The sequence below is a fragment of the Tursiops truncatus genome, chromosome 13 (assembly GCF_011762595.2).
Source record: "Tursiops truncatus isolate mTurTru1 chromosome 13, mTurTru1.mat.Y, whole genome shotgun sequence".
In the NCBI taxonomy this organism is placed as follows: Eukaryota; Metazoa; Chordata; class Mammalia; order Artiodactyla; family Delphinidae; genus Tursiops; species Tursiops truncatus.
Genome location: NC_047046.1, coordinates 10,967,472 through 10,985,628, shown reverse-complemented (window position 1 = coordinate 10,985,628; position 18,157 = coordinate 10,967,472). Strand labels below are relative to the sequence as shown.

The following is an 18,157-nucleotide window of genomic DNA, read 5'->3' as shown; positions in this document are numbered from 1 at the left end:
AATAATCAAGCATAAAGTCAGTATATCAATACTATTGAAAAAATAACTTAAATTTAGTTACTTGTTAGGCAACAAAGTAGATAAAGTTGAAAAGTACTATTGCCTTCACTGCTTAGAGAATAGAAAAGAGAAACAACGGATTAAATCAAAGACATGCCTTTTGAGACCATGCCAAAAAAAAAAAAAAGCAAATTACAAAATTTCCGTTAGGAAAAACAAAAAGATCTATGAACCAAATTTATGAGAACTAAAATATTTTCAATCACCAAGATGTATTTTAAACTTGAATATTTTGGCCTCAAGGTGATTAAAGCTAAGTACTATGGATAACCATTTGGGGACACACACAGACTACTAAGTCATACTATAGACTAAAGTGATTTTTCGAAAGAAATAAATATTAAAATGATATTTAAAATAAAATTATATTAAAATAATAAAAAAATGAGATCATAAAAACTTCTAAAATAATTTGCAGATGAGTATTTAGTTATTGAGCAAGATATCAGAGGCAAAAACCATAAACTAAAATCAGTAAGCTTGATAAAACACAACATATTTATCTTAAAAAATATAATGAATGGATTTCTGCTTCCAGCCAAGATGGAGTAACAGGACTCGATTTATTATCCACCAGAAACAAATAAAACACTGGAAAAACATGAAATTATGGTATTTTAACACAATGGGTATCAGGCAGAGAAGGATAGTGATCCCAGACAGAGGAACAGCAAACAAGGAGAGCTAAAACTGTCCCAATTTAATGTCCTGGGAGAGTTTCCAGGCCATGGCACAGAAAGTAGGGGGTGGGGAAACCCAATTAGAGCCTGGGGCACTCCAGAGATGAGGGTCCAGGGTGACCAAAATGGCTAGAGTTCTCAGGGCACAGTACTAAATAGAAGAGAACAGCACAGAAAGAAGATATGGAGATCAGCAGAGAGTTCCCATCAAGTCTTCAGCTGACTACTGATCTATGCATGCCAAGTGAGAAAACTACGCCAGACCAGGCAGGGTGGAAGAAAACCCTATATGAAAGAATTAAAGAAAACAGGACCTAGGGCTCATGAAGAGCTGTAAATAGTGCCTGTTACCATTAGCCTGAATAGGAAATCTCATAATTCATGGGGAATTGTTTAGAGTACTTACAAGAGTCTAATCTTAGTAGCAGGAAATTACCATAGACTAAGTGCTGTTCTGGATGCCTAACGAAATTTAAAAGCAGGATCTTTATGGATTAAATTATTCCACGTAGCTTAACTGTGTCCCAGAACAAAGCTCACAAATATTCAAAGGAATTAAAAAAAAAATCTAATATCCAAAAAGGTAAAATTCACAATGTCTAAAAAAAAAAAAAATCACCAAGCATCCCAAGAAACAGGAAAATATGACACATAATGATGAAAAAAATCAATTGAAACCAATTCAGGACTGATATAGATGATAGTTGCTAGATTAGCAGACAAGAGCATTAAAACATTTATTACAACTGTATTCCATATATTTAAAAAGTTAGGAAATATCAAACACATAGAGATAGTCAAGAGATAAAGAGACACAAACTGAACCTCTAGAGGTGAAAGCTACAATGTCCGAGATGAAAAATACACTGCATGGGATGAATAGCAGATGAGATTTCTGAAAAAAAGGTTTATGAACTTGAAGATATGACAGTAGAAACTATCCAAAATGAAACATACAGAGAAAAAAAATAACAAAATAATAAACAACCAAAAAAAAGAGCATCAGTGAGTTGTGGAACAATTTCAAATGGACTAGTATATATCTAATTGGAGTCCCTGAAGAGAAGAGAGAGATGTTGAGGCAGAGAAAATATTTGGAGAAATAATAGTGAAAAAAACTTACAATTCTGATGAAAATTGTAAACCACAGATCCAAGAAGGTCAATGGGGCTCAAGAACAAGAATGAGAATAAGAAAAATGGGGAAAATTACACCAAACATATCATAATAAATTGCTCAAAACGTGCTAAAGCAAAAATCATGAAAGCAGCCAGAGACAGAAAACACATTATGTATAGACATTATGTAAGGACAACAATGACAGCAGATTCTTCACTGGAGATAACACCAGTGAGAAGACAATTGAGCAACATTTTAAAGTGCTAAGTTCAAACTAAAATTCTGTGTCCTGTAAAAAGATCTTTGAAAAATGAAGGCAGAATAGAGGGTTTTAGACATAAAAAGCTGAAAGAATTCATGACCTGACCACCAGCACTATAGGAAATGCTAAAGGAAATCCTTTAGACATAAGCAAAAATCATACCAGATGGAAATAGAGCTTTACAAAACATTGAAAAAGCACTGAAAATGGTTAACTATTTGGTTAAATATGTAAGATTTCCCCCCATTATTTAAACTTCTTTAAAGTATAATTCACTGTTTAAACAAAAATAACAATATAGTGTGAGTTTATAACATGTAGAAGTAAAACGTATGAGAATACGAAGTTGGGAAGGATAGAAATTGAAGCACAGTGCTGTAAAAAGTTATCATACTATACACAAAAAGGTATACTATCACTTGAGTATGGACAGTGGATTAATACATAAATGTGTATCCAAATATAAATACATATATGCATGCATGTGTACACATGTGTCTATATACACACTTTAAATAAAAAGACACAAGTAGGCTAAAAGCATGGAAAAAGACACAATACTAATCAAAAGAAAGCTGGGCTAGCTATATTAATATCAGATAATGTGGATTTCAATGCAAAGATATTACAAAGATTATTTCATAATGATAAAAAGATTGGATCATTTATCAAGATAATATAACAATCCTAAATGTTTATACACCTAATAAAAAAAGTTTCAAAATACATGATTAAAAACTGATTTACCTGCAAGGAGAAATAGACAAATCCACAATTGTAGTTGGAGATTTCAATATCCTTTCCTCAATAACTGATAGAACAAATAGACAGAAAATCAGTAAGGATATAGAAAACTTGAACAACACTATCAACCAATTTGATTACTGACATTGAAATATGATTATTAACATCGATGTTTCAACCCAGAAACATCATAATACATATTCTTTTCAAGTGCACACAGAACATTTACCAAGATAGACCATATTCTGGGCCATAAAACAAGACTCAATAAATTAAAAGGACTTAAGTTATAGTAGGTATATTTTCTGAACACAATGGAGTTAAATTAGAAAATCAACAGCAGACAGATAATATGAAAAAAATCCCCAAATACTGGAAACTAAATAACACAATAAAAAAGTAATCCATGGGTCAAAAAATAAACCAAAAGAGAAACTAGAAAATACTTTTATCTTAATTAAAATGAAAGCAGAAGGCGTCAAAATTCGTGGGATACCACTAAAGCAGTACTCATGTGGAAATCTATAGCAATAAACTCCTGTTTTGGAAAAGAAGGTCTCAAATCAATGACCTCAGCTTCCACTATTTTTTTAAAAACCAGGAAAAAAAGAGCAAATTAAACCCAAAGTAAGGAGAGAAAGGAAATAATAAAGATTAAAGCAGAAATCAATGAAATAGAAAAACAAAAACAAAAATCAATGAAAGCAAAGCTGGTTCTTTGATAAAAGTAATCAAATTTATAAACCTTGCCAGACTGATCAGGAAAAAAAAATCAGAAGACATAATTACCAGTATCACAAATGAGAGGGATAATGTCACTACAGATTCTATAGATATCAGAAGGATAATCAGGGAGTATTATATTATGCAAATTGTACAACATTGTGCAATTATTATTCAACAACTTAGATGAAGTGGATAAATTCTCTGAAAGACACAAATCAACAAAGTTTACACCAGAAGAAACAGATAACCTCAATACCTCTGCATCTATTAAATTAATTGAATTTGTAATTTAAAATCTTCCCACAAAGAAAACTCCAGAATCAAATGGCTTAATTGGTGAATTCAACCAAACATCTAAGAAAGATACAATATTAATTTTACACATCTCTTTCAGAAAATGGAAAAGGAGACATACTTTCTAGGATTAATTCTATGAGGCTTGTATTACCCTGACACCAAAGCCAGACAAAAACATTACAAGAAAGAAAGCAACAGAGTAAAATTCTTGAAGACTATAGATACAAATATTCACAACAAAATTATAGCAAATATAGTTCAGTAATATATAAAATAGATAATACACCATGACTAGGTGGAATTTATTACAGGAATGCAAGGTTGGTTTAACACTCAAAAATCAGTTAAAAAAAAAAGAATCAATGTAATTCACCATATCAACAAACTGATAAAAAGTCAAATGATCATCTCTAAAGATGCAGAAAAAGCATATGACAAAATCCAAAATTCATTCCTGATAAAAACTCTTGAGCCAACTAGGAATATCAGGTAACATCCCCAACCTAATAAAGGAAATCTACGAAACATTTACAGCCAATGTCAAATATAATGGTGAAAGACCAACTGCTTTCCTCCTATGATCAGGAACAAGGCAAGGATGTCTGCTCTCAACACTTCTATTCAGCATTGTGCTGGATGTTCTATAAGTGCAACAAGGGAAGAAAAAAGAAGTAAAAAGTAGTAAGACTGGAAAGAAAGAAGTTGGACTTTTACTGACAAACAACATAATCACCTGTGTAGAAAATTCAATGGAACTAATACGTGAGTTTATCAAAGGTGCAGAATACAAGATCAATATATAAAGCTCAATTATATTTCTATATGTGAACAAATGGATATCTAAAGTTTTAAATATCACTTATAATAGCATCAAAAAATGAAATACTTAGGGATAAATCTGACAAAGGATCTGTAAGACTTGTACACTGAAAACTACAAAATAATAATGAAAGGAAGTAAAGACATAATGAAAAGTTATACTGTGGTTATAGGTCAGAAGACTCAATATTGAGTATTTTTTAGAAAGAGAAATTGAGAAGCTGATTCTCAAATTCATATGAAAATGCAATGGACCTAAAACAACTAAAACGACTTTGAAAAAGGAAGACAAAATTGGAGGGCTAACATAACCTGATTGCAAGATTTATCATTAAGATTACAGTTATCAAGACACTGTGATACTGGTGTGTATGTGTGTGTATGTGTATATATATATTTGTGTGTATATACATACACACAAATAAATCAATGCAACAAAACAGGAAGTACAGAAACAGACCCACACATTTATGGACAACTGAATTTCGTCCATAGAAGATGGACCCACACATTTATGGACAACTGAATTTCGTCCATAGAAGATGGAGAGTATCTTCCACTAATGGTGCCGTAACAATTGCATATGTCTATCTTTGATTCATAGTGACACCATATACAAAAATTAACTCCAAATGGATTATAGAACTAAATGTAAAACATACAACTAAAAAAATTGTGAAGAAAACACAAGAGAAAATCTTTGTGACCTTGGGTTAGGCAAGAATTTCTTAGATATAAAAACAAAAGCACACTCCACAAAGGAAAAAAAGGTTAAATTAGAATAAAAACATACTCTTTTTGAAAGACCCTGTTAAGAAAATGAAAAGATAAGCCACAGTAGAAGATCTCTGCAAAACATATATCTCACCATGGATTTGCATTCATAAAATATAAAGAATCCTCAAAACTCAATTAAAAGAACATGAACAACCAAATTTTAAAAATGAGAAAAACATTAGAACACACACTTCACCAAGAAAGATAAATGGATGGCAACTAAGCCAAAAAAAAAGATGCTTAACATCACTATTCATTAGGGAGATACAAATTAAAATCCCAGTGAGATACTACTACAAACTTATTAGAATGGCTGACATTAAAAAGACAGACCATACCAGGTGTTGGCAAGGATTTGAAGTAACTGGATCTCTCAGACACTGCTGGCTGGATGTAAAAATGGTACAAACACTTTGGAAAACTATTTGTCAGTTTCCTAAAAAGTGAAACATACATCTACCATATGACATAGCCATTCCACTCCTAGGTATTCACCCAAGAAAAATGAAAGCAAATGTCCATACAAAGCACTGTACACGAAAGTTAATGGCAGCTTTATTTTTAATAGTCAAAACTGGAAATAATCCAAACATCCATCAACAGATGAATGGATAAACAGTCTGTAGTACTTGCAGACAATGGAATGCAACTCAGAAATAACATGAACTACTGATACATGCTACAACATGGATGAATCTCAAAATAATTATGCTGAGTGAAATAAGCCAGAACAAAAATAGAGAACACATCAATACTTTATGATTTCATTTATATAAAGTTCTGGAAAATGCAAACTAACCTAGAGTGATGGCACATCAGTGGTTGCCTAGGGAAAGGGCTGGGGTGAGAAGAGGTTAGGGAGGTATTGAAAAAGGATATGAAGAAGCTTTTGGGAGTGACGGATACGTTTACTAACTTCATCATGTGACGGATACACACACACACACACGTTAAAATGTTATGTTACTTAATATGTTCAGATTACTGTATGTCAATTAATAATTGTTGCTTTAAAAAGTTGCAATAAACAAAACTGAAAGGCAAGTAAGTTGGGGATGGTTCTTGCAAAATATGTGCCAGTGAAGTTATTCTTAATATCAGATAGGTGAACATATACATATACATACACCAACACACACACTCAAAGGACACAAATAGGAAATTAAAAAAAGAAAAAAACAGTGTCTATTAATGATATGGAACATATATAATTTCACTAATAATCAGAGAAATAAAAAGTAAAATAGCAAGACACCTCATTTCACCCACCAAATTGATAAAGTAATAGAGAAAAGATACATTTTTTTGGTGAGGGCATAAGGAAACAGTCATCTTTATACACTCCTGGAAGAATAGAATGGGAACATTCTCTGACCAAGTATCATCCTTCTACAGGGAGTTTCTACATGGCAGTTTCCACTTGTTTTGTTTTGATTTATTTTAGTAAAAGAGGCAGGGTGTAAGGTAGAGCATAGGAGGGATGCAACAGTGAAGATGGGAAACAAGGTTTCTTTCACCTACTAATTTGGATTTCTTTGCAGACTTGTGTTTTATCTGAAGTAGGTGTTGGGATTTCAGGTTATCTTTTATTTCCTTCTTTTTGTTTATTTCTATTTTCTAAATGTTCTGCAAAGCCTATTACTTCTGTAATTAGAGGAAAAGTGATATGAAAAAATTTTATCTCAAAGTCTAAGTATAAATCACTACAACAGAAAATGGTAATATATATTTCCAGAAAATAATTTGACAATAGGGATAAAATAACTTTAGCCAGGTAATTCTCCGTATTTTAAGCTATAACTGAAAATGAAGAAAATCTATAAGGAAATAATTTGAAACTAAAAAATTTTTATAAAAGAATATGTTATCTTAATTTTATTAATTCCTTTTAATTTTTCTCACAAATATAATAAAAATTCCTCATAGAAAATCCAGAAAACACAATTTGTTCCCATTTTACGGGAGAAAGCTAAGTCATGGATTTATGGACAATACCTTTTCGTGTATGGCACAAAATATACTGTATTGCTCAGACTCATTTTAGCAGCAATCTTTTTTTTTCTCTTTTATAACTTCAGTCTTTTGTATTTATGGTGTACCTATGAAAAAAGAAGAATAAAATATGTAATTATAGGGGCAAAATTCAAGAAGCAATAATCGATAACATGATAGTTTTAAATATTTACAAATGTAACATTACAAAGTTAAAATGTTATCTTCATCAGTTTGTGGATGACAAATGTAAAAGGTAGGATTTTCACAACAAAGACACAAGCTACTGTCTCACAAACAATATCAGGTAAACAAATGTGTCGTTAGATTTTCAGAATCTATACTGAGGCTTCCACCGGTCTGTCTGAGTCCAAGGAAACTCAATAGAGGCTACGAGTAGACAGGACTAATCTGACAGCATGTGGTGATGCTACTGATTCTCTGTCAGTACGGCTTATATTTTGAATTGCTTTTCCAATAGGCATGATGATTTATATTGACTCATCTATCTTCCCTTTCCTGGTCTCTCTATAACCAATCTTTCAGATTTGGGGGTAGTGATAATTATTATCTATCAAAGAAGTACATGCTCAGTGTAGAAAATATAAAAAATATACACCATTATGAAAAAAAATCCTTAATCCTACCTAGGACAAACTTCATTAGCAATTGGGATAATTTTCTCCATGAACATATTTACTTCTTCAAGCACATATTTATTTTGTTATACAGCTGAAATCACATTGTACATATAATTCCACAGTCAGCCTGTTTATCTAACTCTAGATTATACATATTTTGCCATGTTATCAAACATTATTCACAAAGATAATTTAAGGGCTGCTCAATGTGTATCGTATGGAAGAGCGACAACTCATTCACAACAGTTTCTCCACAATTTGAAACCAAGGCTGTTATTCAACCCTCTGTTTGTTGAACTACTAAAAATTATTGTTTTGAAGACCTTTGTGCTTATTATCTATGCACTTAACATTTAGGGCTTTTTTGGAATGGATTTCTAGAAGTAGAACCACTGGGTCAAAGAATCTAACAATTTAAAACATGTATATTGAAATAATCTTTGGATGCTTGACTAGCTTTGGAGATGAAATCCTTACAGGAGGAAAAAACTATACATAAAAAAGGAAGGCACTGACCTCCATTTTCACATTTTTCCTGTAGAGGATATCCCAATCTCTTCTCACGTCTATACTTACAAACTAATCTTTTTCATTATTTTGTTATTCCCTCTGATTCTATGGCTGTGGAATGCTTTAGATTAACTGGTAGCTAAAACTTGCCTGAATTCAGCATCACATTTTACCTAACCATCAACCAATCAATAACTACAATGTCTGCATGTATGTCCTGCTAATCTAGTCTGACTATAGCTTCAAGGAAGTAAAACACTCCTTATTATATGAACACTAGTTGCGAAATTTCTGAGAAAGTAGTTTTAAATAAGGCATTTACTAACATCCTCATGTCCTGAATAGCTCGAAATGCAGGAGGTGCTCACTCCTAGAAAATATTTTTCTAATGCTATGGACACACATGCCTAGTATTTTTCTTCTCTCTAAATACTTATTCATTTTTACATAATTTTTCTTAAAATGGGTACTCTCTCCATCTGCAGTTGCATGGCTCTATAAATGTTTTAAAATAAACTCTCTAAGACACCTAGGAATTAAACTTTCTCGATTTTATCATTTTTCCCCCCTGCTAGAATACTGCACATGGTATTGAAGCTGAAAACCATATTCCTAAAGTTCATCTATTACACCTAAAAGATGTTCACAGTTTTGTCCCATTTAACCACCTTCCTTCTTTCTTTATAAATGCCTCTTGGGTTCCATGAAACTGTCTTCCCCTGTTTTTCCACATTATTCCTCCTATAGCTCCTCTCCTCTCGGAGCTCTAAATCAGTGTGCTCCTCCAGGTATTTCCCAAAGCCCTCTGTGTGATGCAAGCTGCTATCCTAATTTCTGTTCACTTGAATGGTTTCAAGTAACACTTTGTCACTAGACAGTTCTGGCCTCCAGGCTAAATCCCAGTCCCATTCTTTCAACTATCTGTTTGGCTTCTCCCCTAAATGTCTCACATGTACCTCACAATAACTTTCACTCTCCCCTTCTCCTTGTCCTTAACATTCAACTAAATCACAAGTGTGCTTCAAATATTTCTTTTTATCTGTTCTTCACTATTCTGTTCTGTTAGCATTTGTTATCTCTTTCCTCTGTTTCTGCTCTTTCAGCCTCTCGTCTAAATTTTCTGGAATTCATCTTTAAAACACTATTATCACAATCACCTTCCTGAAGCACAGTTGAGATAATATCACAGCTCTGCTCAAAATCCTTCCATGTTCCCACACTGCCTACAGGATTAAGGTTAACTTTACCTAACTAACATTCAAAGCTGGCCTCAAACCACTACCCCAACCTAAATTCTTAGACTCTATAATCAGGAAAAAATGAATTACTACAGTTGCATTTTCATACCTTTGCCTTTGCTTATGCTACTGCCTCTACCCAGAATATCCATATCCCAATTACTCTCACAGTCCAGCAAAATGTCACCTCCCTTATAAGACCAACCATTTTCTCCCTTTGCATCAGTTTTAAATACTCATATATATTAGTACTCTAACTGGATGACAAGTGCTTCTTCAGAGGAGGATACATGTCAGATCTAAGTTTTGATTAATCAGTATATTTCCATGGCATCTTTAAAAAATTATTTTTGAGATACAATTCACGTACGATTCACCCATTTAAAGTGTACAATGGTTTTTAGTATACTCACAAGTATGTGCAAGCATCACCACAGTCAATTTTAGAACATTTTCATCACCACAAAAAGAAGTCCCATTTCCTTTAGCTATCAAGTCCTCCCACCCCGATCACTCCATTCCTTAGCAACCACTAATCTGTCTCTATAGATTTCCCTGTTCTGAACATTTCATTTGAATGGAATCATATGATATGAGGTTTTCTGTGACTGGCTTCTTTCCCTAGCATAATGTCTTTAAGGTTCACCCATGTTGTAGCATGAATCAATATTTCTTTCTATTGACAAATAGAAATCCACTGTATAGATATACCACACTTTGTTTATCCACTTATAAGCTGATGTATATTTGGGTTGTTTCCACTTTTTGGCTATTATGAATAATGCTGTTATAATCACTTGTGTACACATACATTTAGTTTCTCTTTTTTTTTTTTTTTTTTTGTGCGGTACGTGGGCCTCTCACTGTTGTGGCCCCTCCCATTGCAGAGCACAGGCTCCGGACGCGCAGGCTCAGCGGCCATGGCTCACGGGCCCAGCCGCTCCGTGGCACGTGGGATCCTCCCGGACCGGGGCACAAACCCACATCCCCTGCATCGGCAGGCGGACTCTCAACCACTGTGCCACCAGGGAAACCCCTGTGGCATCTTTATATAACAGATAGTCCATAAAAATCTGCTGAAATCTCCTTCCCTTTTCCACTCAAATCTTAGCACTAAAAATGTTCTTTAAATTCATCCTTCCCTCAAAAGCTGAACAAGGACGTTTTTCCTTCCAAGAGGACAGCATTTTAAGAATTAACTGAAGATGAAGTGATATGCATGAAATTATTTTTTTCCTCTTCCTTGACCTCCTGCAACCTCAGGTATTACCATTTATAGTGAGAACTCAGAACTGTGCCAAGAATGTAGAATTTCAGGTCTTAGGCTATTGGGCCAACTGAACAATCCAGCTAGCTTAAAGGCAAAGATTGCATCAGAGATGTGAAACTGAAATAATTTTCTTCATGCTTTATTCTAAGGAATGGAAATCCTCCAAGAATGATAGTCAAGTAAATTATTTTTCACAGACATTCTAACTTAATATACACTTGATAGAGAGTAGAAATATAAATATTTTTTCATATTTTTCCTTTTCTCAGAAACTTTCAAGAAAGATGATTCAGTGAAGATCTTAGTTGCCTTTCAATGTTGTAGTCACACTTCTGCAACAATAAACTTGGAGCCAACTAGATTGAAAATCCACAATATTTTAGCATTAAGAAAGAGAGTAAGATTAAGAATGTTTCATATAGGTTATTACTTATATGTGGAATCTAAAATATGACACAAATGAACTTATCTACGAAACAGAAACAGATTCACAAACAGAGAGAACAGACTTGTCGTTGCCAAGTGGGATGGGGAGTGCGGAAGGGATGGATTGGGAGTTTGGGATTAGCAGATGCAAACTATTATATTTAGAATGGATAAACAACAACATCCTACTGTATAGCACAGGGAACTACATTCAATAACCTGTGATAAGCCATAATGGAAAAGAATATGAAAAAGAATGTATATATATGTATAACTGAATCACTTTTCTGTACAGCAGAAATTAATACAACATTGTAAATTAACTATACTTCAATTAAAAAAAAATGTTTCACATTGGAAAGAATTATAAAGATCAGACATATCAATTTTTTTTTTAATTCAATCTCAGAAAAGTTAAGTGTCAAATCATACTTATGCAGTACTGTTATCCCAAATTAAAATTCCTTCTAATTTCTCACTTCAGAAAACTTTTTTCTGAATCAAGCTGCTTAAGTCAGACTTCAGAACACCAAACAGTTTCCTATTTTGCTATATTTTGGAGGTTAATAAGAAAAGTGTAATTTAATAAGATTGAACTTCTCTGTCTTTATTTCTCCAAATAATACTTGAATACATAGTGGTGGGCTCAGTTCTTATGGAGACTGAAGCATCGACAAATTTGGGGATCTCTTTAGGAAAAAAAATTTTACAAAATTTCCACACAAGAATAGGTATAGGGCCTTAGAAGGGGCTGGTGTAAATAGGGGCTCTGAAATGTAAGATTCACAGTAAATTTGCCCATGTAAATTCCTATTATTGCATTCATTATCTTGCCCCAAGAAGGTATACAGAGGCAGGCAAAATCTTCATTTTACAGCAGTGAAAAATAGAGTAGAAATAGGTGATTGGACTTTTTCAAAGCCAGGACCAGTCTGGTGTTTTCCCTCCCCTGTTCATATAATACAACCTCCCAATACAGACTTAAAGAAAACTATCTTTAAAGAAATAAACAGAAAACTTATTTTGGACAGTTGTTACCACTGACTGCCACTAATACCTAACTATTATTCTGAGGTAAGAAACCATTTTTATGGTACTTTCACTGTGAAAGTAAAACTAGATGACAGGTGTTTTTTTATGCCAAATGATCACATAGCCCATCATGACAGAATCTGAGAACTGGAAAGGGACCTTTGTGATCATCTAATTTCTACTTAAGCAAATAATGCAGAAGTATCTGGGGCACTGATTATCATAATAATGATAACTTGTAGACTACTTTGGGGTCACCATTTAAGACTATGTGTGCTTAAAAAGTAAAAATATCAATTCTTTTGGTTTCTTAAAGAGTATTAGTTTCTCCCTCCCTTAAAAAAAGATGTTTAGGTTAGAGAGACAAATGGGAAAGGAAGAGATCCTTTGGATTTCTTAAATTTAACACTGAAAGTTTTTGTTCTCTCTGATAGTTTTGTATGTGGTTAGCAACTTGAAATCAATTATGCATTCATTTTGGGGAAACCGGTACTTTACATGGGTCTTAAAATCAAGACCAGTACAAAAATGGTGTCTATGTCTACATAAATTCTGAACTACTCTAATCGATTTAACCGGTCTTTTGAAGTTTTCATTTTGCACAACTTAATCATATGTGTGGTATGAAAATTGTAATATTTGTAATATACAATAATAATTTACTCTTTAATACAGGGTTCCTCAAACTTGATTAATATTCAGATCCCTTAGAGAAAAATTCTCACAGATCCCTAACATTTTCTGAAATTATTTTTAGTCATTCATTTATTCATGTGTTCATTCATTCAGCAAATATTTATTAAGTGCTTAATATGTGTCCAGTACTGAACAAGGCTTTTAGTTCTTTCCTACTCTCATAGAACTTACATTCTAGTGGAGAGAGACACATAAATATTGATATATCAGGTACTAATAAATATCATAAAGAAAAATAAGATAAAGTAGAGTCAGTGGTTGGGATAAGCCACAGAACTCTTTGGTCATAAGGCAATCATCCAGATGATCCACCATAGCTTATTATTTAGGAGACAATCATCAAAATGAAAATATAACATTTAAAAATCTCATGGAGGGCTTCCCTGGTGGCGCAGTGGTTGAGAGTCTACCTGCCAATGCAGGGGACACGGGTTCGAGCCCTGGTCTGGGAAGATCGCACGTGCCACGGAGCAACTGGGCCCGTGAGCCACAAATACTGAGCTCTGTGCGTCTGGAGCCTGTGCTCCACAGCAAGAGAGGCCGCGACAGTGAGAGGCCCGCGCACCGCGATGAAGAGTAGCCCCCGCTTGCCACAACTAGAGAAAGCCCTCGCACAGAAACGAAGACCCAACACAGCCAAAAATAAATAAATGAATAAAAATCTCATGGAGAATTTCTGACCTATTTTCATGTCTTCAAATTCCTAGGAGTCTGTGAATTTACTTGAAAACACTCTAGAATGGAATCATATCTTACCTAAGGTGGTTGGGTACAAACACTTAAGGCCAAAACTGCATACAGTTCAAATTATCCTTGAAAATCCCAGTATGCATGGTTTTGTTTATACAAACCTTTAAAGTAATTCTCACGCACCACTGCGTTAGTCTAAAGGAAGAAAGTCTACCTACAAAAGGAATTCTTAACCTTTTTTGTGACATTGATCACAGGCAGTCCACAGCCTATGACACCTTCTCAGAATAATGTTTTATTTATTTGTTTATTTTTGGCTGCACCACACGGCATGCGGGATCTTAGTTCCCTGACCACGGATCGAACCCCTGCCCTCTGCAGTAGAAGTGTGGACTCTTAACTACTGGACCACCAGGGAAGTCCCTCAGAGTAATGATTTAAATGAAAAATATTAACCACTTAGAATTACAAAGGCAAGGAAACCAATCATACTGAAATAGTTACCAAAATATTAAAAAACAGATTTGTGATAATATATGTGCCTTTTTCTTTGCCGTGCTGCGTGTCTTGCGGGATCCTAGTTCCCTGACAAGGGATCCAACCCAGACGCTGGGCAGTGAAAGCGCTAAGCCCTAACCACTGGGCCTCCAGGGAATTCCCTATGGCTTCTTTATTAATTCATTTCGTAATGAGAGTTAGTAGGAAGTATAATAACCACAATAATTTCAAAGAGTGGTGAACTTAATATTTTGAGATTTCTGTTAACTGTAATGTGTTATAAACTATCTGGGATTTCTTTTGGTGATTGGTGACAAAAATCTCAGATATTGCTAATACTTGTGTGGTTTGTTGCCAACATTTGTAAATTACAAGAAATGCTAAATTTCAGTTAGAGGTTAGTAAAAACAAAAACTTCACGTTTTCTGATAGATTCCTTGATCTGCAGAAATCTGGATGTTCAAATCATTCTCTCTTCAAGATACCAGTATAAATGAGGAATTCTGAAGAATTCTAAAGAAAGCCTTCTTATCTGCAGAGTTTACTCCATTCTGTTTTCTATCAAGCCTCTATAATTTCTCTTAATAGAAAGTAATAGAATGCTGTGAGCATTAAATGAGATAACATATACCAGGTATGTAGTAGGTACGGAAAAAAGGTTTGCTAGATATGAACATAATTCTTACTTGGAAAAAAATCCATATAACATGCAGTTATTTGAAAAGTTGCAGAGATTAACTTGGCATTTCCCACAGTGATTCCACTGAACAGCTCCCATTTCTTTGCCTTTTGGCATTGGCAGCCCCATTACTATAGCATTGCATCTAGCCTTGTGGGAGTTAGTTGAAATGCATGTATGCTGCTGTTCTACTGTAAGTACTAAAGATAACAGCCTCTGTCAGGGTTTTTTGTTTTGTTTTGTTTTTTGCTGTACGCGGGCCTCTCACTGTTGTGGCCTCTCCCGCCGCGGAGCACAGGCTCCGGACGCTTAGGCCCAGCGGCCATGGCCCACGAACCCAGCTGCTCCGCGGCATATGGGATCCCCCTGGACCGGGGCATGAACCCACGTCCCCTGCATCAGCAGGCGGACTCTCAACCACTGTGCCACCAGGGAAGCCCTCTGTCAGGGTTTTTCGTTGCAAATAACAGAAACCAACTCTGGCTAACTTAGAAAAGAAATTTAATTATAGGTGTGATACTGTGACTTATAGTACGAAATATATATTTGGTCTTCATCTGGTACAGACTCCTAAACCCCTTAGAATTTTCTAAGAGCAATAAAGGTGAAAGGAGTGTCTTTTGTTATTCATGACAACTCCCTACCAACCACACCTGAGTTTATGCTAATATGGTGACTTTTAGAAAGCCCCTGAGGATAGACAGGTGTTGGTAACCAAAGGAACCAAACCAGATTAAAGAGTTGGAATTTTCAGCCCCAACCCCTGACCTCAGGACGTAGAGTTCAATCACCAGGGACCAAAGATTTAATCAGTCATGCCTACATAATGAAGCTTCCATAAAACCCTAAAAGGATGGTGTCTGGAGAGCTTGTGGGTTGGTGAACCATCCACATGTCCTGAGGGTGGCACACCCTAGTTCTGTCTTCATGGGGACAGAAGCTCCTGTGCTTGGGACCCTTCCAGACCTCACCCTATGTACCTCTTCATCTGGCTGTTTATCTGTATCCTTTATAATATCCTTTATAATAAATAGGTAAATGTAAGTAAATGTGTCTCTGAGCTCTGTGAGCCACTCTAGCAAAACCCCCTCCACAAATTCGAGGAAGGCTTGTAGGAACCTCTGATCTACAGCTGGTTGGTCAGAAGCACAGGTAACAACTCGGACTTGCAACAAGCATCTGAAGTTTGGGGTGTGGGAGTGGCTGTGGGCAGCCTTGTGAGACTGTGCCCTTGCCCTGTGGGATCTGATGCTATCTCCAGGCAGATAGGGTCAGAATTGAGTTAAAACCTTGATGCTGTTAGAAAACACCCATCAGAATAGGCTGTCTCACAGAACAAACCAGAAAGCTCAGAAAATAGACAGGATCCTAGAAGGGCAAAGCCATAATCAAGATCATGCCACAGTAATTGTCTGCTGATGCCACTGCCACTTGTTTCTGTTCTCCTAGACTGCCACAAATTGTCTCTGTTGTGCCCTAAGCTCTCAAGATTCAAAGTCCTGGGTGGGAGCAACTGATTGACCAAAATCACATGTCCATAGGCCAGCTGCCAGGCAACCAAGAAATGAATATCTACTTGTGCTTCTTCCATATCCATAGAAGAAGGAGGACCATTGCCTCCCTCCTGTATCCAAAACAGGATAATGTTCAAGTGATGGGCAACCCATACTATATAGTATATATATTTACTCATTAATGATTAAGAGCCATATCATAGCTCAGAGGATAAGAGACAAACTGCAGCATTCCAGTTTCTAATTCTGTCTCCTTACTCAATTCCCTCTAACCTAAGTTCTATTTGTTTAAGCTTTTTCTACATCTACAAAATCTTACTCTTCTCCTGTGTTTAATAAAAGGTATAATGACCCTGAAGCAGTGTTCAACTATTCATTCACTCATTTATTCATTCAACACTTACTGGATACCCGCTGTGCTTAAGACATCATACTAGGTGTTGAAAAATATATAATACTGATATGTGTTCACCAGAAACTAATTATCTAGAACCGGTGCATGTTGCAAGTACTACAGAAGTTCAAAAGAGGGAGAGAGAACTTCTAACTCTCTAAGGAGCTGGGGGGTGGGAATGGGCAGGTGATTGATGGCTTCATGGTAGAAACAGCATTTGGATTGCTCTGTAAAGAACAGGGAGAGATTTTATAGGAAACGGTGTGAGCAAATGATTGGAGTTTGCAGCATGTAATGGCAAGTAACTTAAGTGATTGTTCTGCAGATCTGGGATGGGATCCTTTGGAAACAAAGCTGGAAGAGTCTAATGGGTCTAGATTATCCAGGAGTTTGAATACCATGCAAAGGATTTTAAGCTTTTAAACTGTAAATGATGAAATCATTTAATATTAGAATCAGGCTTCAAATAATACTCTAGTTGTTTGGCAGTAATATACAGGTTAGAATGGAAACATTTTATTTAAAAACATTATGCACAGGGCTTCCCTGGTGGCGCAGTGGTTGAGAGTCCGCCTGTCGATGCAGGGGATGCGGGTTCGTGCCCCGGTCCGGGAAGATCCCACGTGCCGAGGAGCGGCTGGGCCCATGAGCCATGGCCGCTGAGCCTGCGCGTCCGGAGCCTGTGCTCCGCAACGGGAGAGGCCACAACAGTGAGAGGCCCGCTATCGCAAAAAAAAAAAAAAAAAAAAAAAAAAAAAAAAATTATGCACACATCATAGAAAAAAAGAATTGGAAGAATATAGACCAAAATGTTAATAGTGATTATCTTTGGGTATTGGGAATATAGGCATTTTGTTCTCTTTTTACCTTTCTGTATTTTATATATTTTCTCCATTGAATACATATTACTTTGTAACAGAAAAAGAAAGCTAAAAACATTTTTAAAAGAATGAATCGGAATGGGAGACTAGAGCAGGAAGGTCAAGTTAGGGCTACCAAACAAGAAAGCATGATAATCTTATTCTAGAATGTTGGCAATAAAATTGAAAGCAGAAGGCAGGTACCATGCCTCTGGATGCGAGAATAACACAGT

The 18,157-nt window shown here is 35.3% G+C and overlaps 1 protein-coding gene across 4 annotated transcripts in view; it reads right to left on the bottom strand.

Annotated features, from left to right (window-relative positions):
- Positions 1-18,157, bottom strand: part of TAOK3 (TAO kinase 3) — a 188,933-nt gene that overhangs the window by 87,791 nt on the left and 82,985 nt on the right. For 2 of the 4 annotated variants that reach the window (XM_033836922.2, XM_019950242.3), the window contains 2 exons: positions 7,480-7,583; positions 2,869-2,932 (listed from right to left, as the gene is read on the bottom strand). The gene's annotated coding sequence lies outside the window, so the exon portion shown is untranslated. Of the gene's footprint in view, positions 1-2,868; positions 2,933-7,005; positions 7,129-7,479; positions 7,584-18,157 lie in introns of all 4 variants that reach the window. The other 2 variants (XM_073790100.1, XM_019950243.2) reach the window with 2 other exon arrangements.